This window comes from Phaenicophaeus curvirostris, chromosome 2 (assembly GCF_032191515.1).
Source record: "Phaenicophaeus curvirostris isolate KB17595 chromosome 2, BPBGC_Pcur_1.0, whole genome shotgun sequence".
Taxonomy (NCBI): domain Eukaryota; kingdom Metazoa; phylum Chordata; class Aves; order Cuculiformes; family Cuculidae; genus Phaenicophaeus; species Phaenicophaeus curvirostris.
Window position 1 is genome coordinate 97022758 of NC_091393.1, and position 8807 is coordinate 97031564.

The following is an 8807-nucleotide window of genomic DNA, read 5'->3' on the forward strand; positions in this document are numbered from 1 at the left end:
AGGCAGCCATGGATGGGGAGGTGGTGGGATTTCAGAGAGGTGGCAGCACCTAAGGGAATGGGAACTTGGTTCTGTATAGGATCTTGGTTCTTTATAGGAGGCCGCTCCTTGAATCCTGTGTTCAGTTCTGGGCCCCTCACCACAAGAAGGATGTTGAGGCTCTGGAACGAGTCCAAAGAAGAGCAACAAAGCTGGTGAGGGGGCTGGAGAACAAGTCTTACAAGGAGTGGTTGAGAGAGCTGGGGTTGTTTAGCCTGGAGAAGAGGAGGCTGAGAGGAGACCTCATTGGTCTCTATAACTACCTGAAAGGAGGTTGTGGAGAGGAGGGTGCTGGCCTCTTCTCCCAAGTGACAGGGGAGAGGACAAGAAGGAATGGCCTCAAGCTCCACCAGGGGAGGTTCAGGCTGAACATTAGGAAAAAAATTTTCACAGAAAGGGTCATTTGGCACTGGAACAGGCTGCCTAGGGAGGTGGTTGATTCACCTTCCCTGGAGGTGTTTAAGGCACGGGTGGACGAGGTGCTAAGGGACATGGTTTAGTGTTTGATAGGAATGGTTGGACTCGATGATCCGGCGGGTCTCTTCCAACCTGGTGATTCTATGATTCTATGATCTGCCATTTGCAAAACTCCAGTGGAAAGGAACAGTAGAGAATATTCGAACTTAGGTCAAGATATAGTTTAGCTTGTTCATAAAGACACGTATGTTAATTCGTTGCAACAGAAGTAAATCCTTTGATGGATCCCTGAAAATGACCTCTGGGAAAGACTCAGGCACGGAAAACATAAAAAGTTAGTATTGCCTTAAAAACAAACAAAATGACAGATCTACTGTAATCCATTCTACAAATGGTCAAATGGAGCACAGAACTTGAATCAATCTGGGAAAACAAAGGAAAACAGCAAAGATTACAAGTGAGACTCTTTTTCCATTATCCTGAAATGCTTTAGAAAATGATAGAAGACCTCACTGCGTGATTGTGAATCCAAATGAGCCTTGGTTTGTCATGACAAATTATTGATTTCCTTCCTCTGGATAAAAGAAAATCCATATTCAAACAGAAGGGAAATGGTAATTTGGAGCCTGATCCAAAGCCCGTTTAAATCAACAGAAGTGCTGTAAATGAATGACTGATGTTGAAAAAATAAAAAAAAAAATCAAACATGAGATCAGGTAAAACAATAGAAATGGCACAGCAGAGCAGGAAAACATCTTTGCATCCTCATTAAGAAACTGTGACAATAAAATTCAGCCTTAGGATGTCTGTTCTAAGCACAGACAGTTATTAAACATATTAAATATGTTATTGCTTTAGGCCAAGTTTTTTGCTTTTGACAATATTCAGCAGCCCCTCTCCTTACAACACCTCTCCCACTATTAAAGCAGAGCCTGCTGAATGTCATGTTCCCAGGTGACTTGGCACCCATGGGTCAGTAATACCTGCTGAGGACTGCTCAGCAGCCAGTGGAGGCCCTACTAGTTTCCATCCATAGCTGTTCCTTGGGATCAGGAACTAAATAATAATAATAATTTTAAAAAAAAGAAACAAGAGAAAAGGATTTACTCTAGCTTAAATTCCTGTATGTGACTGCGTATGTATAAGCCTTTCTTTCTCCCAGAGGTCTTCCCTTGGCTGACACGCCTCTTTAAATTTTGTTGCCAGTCCATAGAAAGAGGAACATCAATAAAAAAGGCAATGAAGCAGCTCTTCCGACTCCCCCAAATCAGCAAGACAAGATCTTTAATGTACCAATCTTGAGTTAAAAATCACAACTAATCTTTTTCAGCTGTTGTGGAAATGTTCCAATGATTGCTTACAGCTATTTGTAAAAGTTGTAAATCTGCCACTCTTTAAAATACTGATTGGTCCTGCATTGACTTCTAGGTATTGTTTTTATCATGAATTTGTCCATGGAACTGCTGTACTATTATTATCCTCAGATGGAAGCTTTAAGGTTATGATGATAGAGACATCTAGATAGCACTCCCTCAGCCTCTTTGTGTAAGGCATATATTCCATCCCCTCATTCATCCCCATTAAATCTTTTTATTCCTTGAATTGTGATCCATAACTGCATCAGATATTTTTTCAGCAGAGGTCAGGCCAGTGCTAAGTGGATGTTACATCACATTTCTATTCTCACTGGGTACCCAGTGTTTCACCAGCCAAGGATTTCATTCAATTTCCTTACCACTGAGACTCCCTGTTGTGCAGCAGAGGTACCCACGCTCACTTGTGCACCTCTCATCTCCCTTAAGCCCTCTTCAGGACTGCTTCTCTTTAGGACAGGTTATTGTATCCTGCACGGCCAATGATCTTTGTCCCTAGGTATATATTACCCTGCTTTATTGAAATACACATCATTTACTTGCATGCATCTTTCCAAACAATCCAGACTGCTCATCACTCCTCTCTTTTATAATTTATGACTTCCTTCTTTAACCTACAAACTTTATCAGCAATGACTTAACATTGATGTACTGGATTTAGCAAGATCTTACAGAGATCATTTCTTGGCCCCAGTCCTCTGGAACCTCTCCAGAAACAAATACGCATCAGCAAGGATTCCAACTTTGTGGGTATACCTAAGAACCTATCATTTAATGGGTTTTTAGTATGTTTCCTAACAGCCATTTTGATTTTTGTATCCAATTTATTCACTAACATGTCATGCAGTATCAAGGGTCTCCCAGACACAAGCAATGTCATAGACATGATGGATCAAAAAAAAAACCCACATTTTTTTTTCCCCAGCTGCATCATTGGTCTAATAAAAGAGGCTAAGGTTCCCCATAAATTTTGACTCATCTAAGAGAAGGTGAATAAATGACCCTGCCAGTTTTTTTTCTGTCAAAACTGTAACAAGTGTTTAAAAAGGTTATATAAACTTATTTTAACAATTTCAGTTCCCAAACAGGTTGCTGACTACATCTTTAATCAACCATTAAATTACTACGATTATTTCACAACAAGTAGTTAGCATTCGGGATGAGGCCAGCAAAGCACTAGCATTTACAGGAGATGTCTCTTTCCTTGGGGACTGCACAGGGTGAGAGGATGACAAAGGAGGCTGGTATGTCAGAGGAAGTTGTAAGAACTCATTTCCTCACTGTGGAAGTCAACTGCCTTCTAAGTACAAGATTTATGTTGCTCTCATCTTTAATTGTTCATCCTAGCAGATGTGCAAGCAGTAGCATTTTTTAAGAGCTGGAAACAGAATATTGTAATAATCAAATTTCACATGTTATGAGAGAACTAAACACACAAGCGTCCTTTTGCACAAGTCTAGGTCTCCCTTAAACCTATCTTTCTGAAACCATGAAGTGAGCATACAACCATGCTTTAAGTGGACTGTGGAGCAGGCTCAAAGGTAATATCTACATTTTGAGCAGTAGAAATGGGATGAAAAAGACATGAGAAGCGATTTCAAAAGGAAAGAATTGTACGCATGGTTAAAAAGCCCACAGTCAAAAGAAAGTGAAACACTATTGTTTGACAATCTTTTTTTGAAGTTAGTAGGACAGGGAATGAACAGAACTATTGAAGAAAATCAAGAACTATAGCCTTATATTCTCTGTGTATCAAGAACACCAGAGAATCTGTGTATTCGAATGTACTATATGAAAAGAATAGAGTGAAATTCTATCAGAGACTGCCATGGCAGCTGAGCGGACCAACTCACAGCTATGAGTTGGCCCCCTTCAGTCACAGGATAAAAGTCACTTCAGGAAGATTCCAGAACACGCACTCTAAATATGCATCTATCAGCCTTGTTGTGGATCATCTTCTGACAGTTTATAAGAACAAGCTTTAAACTGGTTTGTTTTGATACTGAGTGGTACAGGTATGAGGAAAGTAAAGCAGAAACAACAGTAAATGAGTTCAGAGAGAGCACAGCTATGATTGCTCCACTTTGGGCTGATTGCCAAACCAGCCATGACTCTCTTAAAGACGTTTTCATAAAACACATCTGGTGCATTTTAGCACAGTGATGAAAACATGGACATATGAGTTATCGTAGCAAACTTATAAAGCCAAGCAAAACTAGTGTTTCTGTGCTAAGGTTCTAGGTTGAAGAGCTTGGAATATAGTTATCTTAGATGATTTCGAGATCATTTTCCCAATTTAAAAATCCTCACCTGAACATTTTCATTGCTTTATATTATTGGAGTATTTTATTACTGTTACAAATGTATTAACAATGACAACATTCTCTACAGGCACACAGCTCCTGATCTGCTATATATTATGTTAAATGTTGTTAGTGAAGAGAAGGGGCTACAGCAGCCACCACTTTGTATCTAAGATATGTGAACCCAGGAAGTCTGGCAGTTAACACGCACAGCAATTAAGAACTAAGATGAAATACCTTATGCCAGGACTGCATGGATCTTTCAAGCTTCTAGGACACTTGAAGATTGAAAGCCTGGTCCACAGTTTCTAGGTATTCAGAATTTAAGTTGCAGGCAGAATCCTCTCTACACATTTATCTATACAAGTGCTATACTGCCAAGTGTCACGAGTGAAAAAGAACTGTATGTACTAATTTAGTGACATGATAGTGCAAATAGTAAAGAAGAGTATAAGGATTGTTTTTCAGCATCCATTGACTGCAGGCCAGCTGGGCCGAGTGAAGAGGATAAGAGAAGGAAAGGTGTTATTTTTCCACAGTTGTGATTTTCTTTTATTTGTTTCCTCCAGATGTAAGGAAAAACAGAGGGCAATGGTGTCTGACAGGCAGAAGGTGATAACTGTTGAGATAGCCATCTCCCATGCTTACTTTATCAATTTACAATCTGAAATGGACAGAGAGAAATAGCTTCCATGTAAAACACATGCTCAAAAACCAGAAAAATAAAGCCCTTGAAAGAAGAGAGTGTTTAAGTGAGCATTTAAAAATGCCTAAGGTTAGGACCATACTGAAAGCCTCTTGGATTTCATTTGGACTACAATATGTACATGTTTGTTTGCTAAATGGGAGTATGATTAGCCATATGCTGAAGTGTTTTCCTGAATCTGACTCTTAGACACTGCTTAACATCCACATAGACAAATGTTCAACTTAGGCAGCCATGGTACATAGGTACTAAAAGTAATGAAAATATGTGGATATGCTTGTCACACTTACTGAGCTTGTTCAGGTTTTATACTATTGACGTCTTTGCTGAAGATTAAGTCTGTCTGGAAACAAGATCTGTGCAAAGAGTATTGGAGAACTAGAATTGCTCAGCAGAGTCACCGTTAAGCAGATGGTCTCAGTGACATTTTAGAAGATAACAATGGGTGAAAGAAAGCTCCTGAAGTGACACCTGGAAGTAAGACCCAACAAAACCAAACCAAAAAAGATGCATGTAGAACATGGGAGTGACAGAGACGAAGGCAAATGGCTGGACAGGTGGAGTTAGGGACAGAAATCATGCATCAGAGAAAAGACTAAAAGTAGAATGAAAAATGGAACATCTAAAGATCCAGCAAGATGATCTCCAAGAAATCCACTCAAATGGGTGTTAAAACTTTCCTGAATTATCAACAAATCTGTTTGCCTTTGGAAGCTCCCAATTGTGTCCCAAATAAATTACAGGAAAGATGGGGAAGAGCAGTTATCGTAGTTCATTCAACTGTGCGAGCCTTTGTAGTTGTTCATATCTTTGAGAGAAATGAGTGACAATGTACAGGTGTGGCTCAAATAATAACAAGCACTTCAGCTTTGCTGGAGTACTGTTTATGAATGTTCAACTGAACATGGAACAAAACAGCTGTCCACCAAAAATGCAATCAAAACTCGTATGTGGCCTTGACAGTTTCCTTAAAAATTTTGTTGGATAAAAACCAGGTATTTGATTCCTAATTGAAAAATATTGAAAAATTTGGGGATTACTGTTGTCCATTTCATTTTAGATTTCATTCACTTGAACATATTATGCTCCCCATAGAATGTTTAATGAATTTTATCTTAGTAGGTGGAAATCATCAGTATGAAACAAAGAAACCACATGTTTTCTGAGTATTTTTTTAATTATTATTTCCATGTATTAAAATTTCAGGCTTTGTTTGCAATCAAAAGCAAAAGCTAATTAGAAAAGCTGTGAGGTTTTTTTCCAAACTCAAGTGCTAAAAAAAGAGGTATGATCACAGAAAAATAATTTATAAAGGCAAAACTGAAAATAAAACAAGCATTTGCTCCTATCTGAGTTGAAAACTCCCTATGGGCACACTTAAGTTTGCTTCCACAAATTAGAGATGCGGGATTATATTTTTGGATAAAAACAGGCTTCTTTCAAGTTTATCTTTGAATTTCCAAGTTTCTCAAAGGGAAATTAAACTTTTCCACTATTACCTTTGCTTTCTTTGTTTACAGGAAAATAAACATTTCAAGACTTCATTGTATAAATATCCTTTTGATGGAACTTACGAAAGTTGTGTATTTTTCATTTTAAACTAAAGCATTGCAGCCCATTGAAAAGCAGAGGCAAAGATAGGAAAAAGTATTTCCACCATCTCTGCTGGGCTGCTTCAAAAAGTACTGCCAGAGTTAAGTAATTTGGTACATGACTGAGGTGAATGCATCTGTGGTCTTTCTTGTATGGATTTCACAGGTCTGCAGTTCACCTCCCCATCCCTGGAAAAGGCTGTGGACCAGCAGTTCTTCCTTCATGTCATCATGAATTCAAAAAAAAAGTTCTAAATATCACTATAAAAACAACAGCAAAAATCTCCTCCCAAATAGTTTAAAGCATCATGCTAGACTAGCAGTTTTAAGTTAATAGCCATTCATCCCTGTTATGCTTCATTTTCTTCAGGATATCTGCATAGCTGTCTTTAGATTTTGTCAGATTCAGCTGTTTCATTTCCAGGCGCTGCCTAAAAACCTTTCCCCTTGCAGCCAGTGACCTTCTCATAGTCTTGGTGTGGAGGCACTGGAGCTGGAATCCTGGCACAGAATAAGAGCTAAGTTATAAAGCTTAGGGGACGCTGCAGACAGTCTTCTGCAAGTATCAGCTGGGGCATTGGGAGGACCAGTGTGTGCCACATCCTGACATGGTGGCACTGAGTGACACAGCCTTGCCCTCTGCTACCACTTGTGCTACAAAGAGCTGTTCTTTAGAGGCCACAGCTGGCACAGAGGAGACAGGTTAGCAATGAGAAAGGCATAGGGAGAATTGAAAACTTGAATTTTTCTCTCTGTGTCACTTTCACCTTGTATAAAGGTTACTAAGACTGTTCGCACAATGAAACCTCATTCCAGTCTGAGGTTCAGAAGTGCTATGCTGTAGACAACATCCTTTTGTGAAGAAAAATGGAGAATTTTCTAAAAGGCAGGCTATACAAAACCCACTGAAATTCAGTGGGAGATGGGTGACAAAGTCTATCTGTTCTTTGAAATTCTCCATGGAAGAAATAATTTTGTCTGGATTTTTGGCGTGAGAACAAAAACATCTATTCCTATACCTTCTTTTTTGTAGTGTCCGTTTCGAAATCATTAGGAAGTGTACGTATGCACGTTGTCACACTAAACAGTATCATGGATTCCTCAACAATTCACCAAAAAGCCACTACACATTCATCATTGAAAAAGAAAAAGTCAATTCTGACAGTGTGAGAAAAAAAGGTAAAATAGGGGCAAATAAATCATTAGGAAGAACATCACTTGTCCCCTAAATTGCTCTAATATCATCATTCTCTTCATAAAGAAATGCATTACCTATTATTACTTCTGCTGTGAGGTAACTTTAATGAATGTCACAAAAACACATGCAGGCTCTGCTCCAGAGTTCACTTCTAAACCACTGCAAAAAAGCAGTGTCTCATTACATCCTAATTTTACTTGTAGATAATAGAGAAGCCGTGAGGAGTAGATGAGAGTCTTCAATAAACATCTTGGTATAGCAGAATTGAAGTTCAATTTATTTTGGGTTTTGTTTTGGGTCTGATTTTAGTTTTGGTTTTATTTTGCTACACATTTAGATTTTAAGGAGTGAGAACCTATTTTCTATCAGGACTACCATGCTGGCTTCAGGGCAGGGAGGGGGGAGCTTCGAGAGACTTCTCAATGGTTTTTTAGCTCTTTGCAACCCCTGCCTCTCAATGGAAACAGAGCTGCATCAGCATCAAAAGGGAAGACTTGGGATTCAGCAAATTTTCCATTTGAATTTCACTTCACAGAAGAGAGCATGACAATATCAAAGAAAGAGAAGAGGCTGACACTTCATTTGAAATCAGCAGTTTCAAATTGAAGGCAAAGGAATTTAGATGTGAAAGAAAACAAAAGGTCTATTCTTTAAGATAGGTTTGTCTTTGTAAACATCTCACCTATGTATAATGTATAATTTTGGCTATTAAAGGGTCACAGGAATGCATCATAGATATTGAATAACTGCCTTACCTGGAAATACAATAATGGAAAGAAGTATGAAAAACAGAAATAATAAACACTGGAAAAGGGAAGGAAAATCCTGCAGTGTTCTTGCAGTCTACTTGCAGTGCAACAATCATGGATCTTATCAAATCACAATATTGTATATTTGTATAGACTCCTCAGTGTGATTATTGCTGAAATGTGGAATGAAGTACACCCTATATAGGCTGCAAAACACTAAGCACTGAATAAAGGATTATTAGGTTGATTTTTTTATTCTTTTTTAATAAAGAACAGATGGTCACCTTATTCAAGCACCTGTTGGGGGCAGGCAGGGGGGAATGATTCCCTATCAGGCATCAAAGGCTAAAAATGGTCAGATTCAGATGCACTCCCTCCTGGTAGTGGTATCAGCACTCAACCACTACCTTGTGTAAGATAGGAGAAAAGC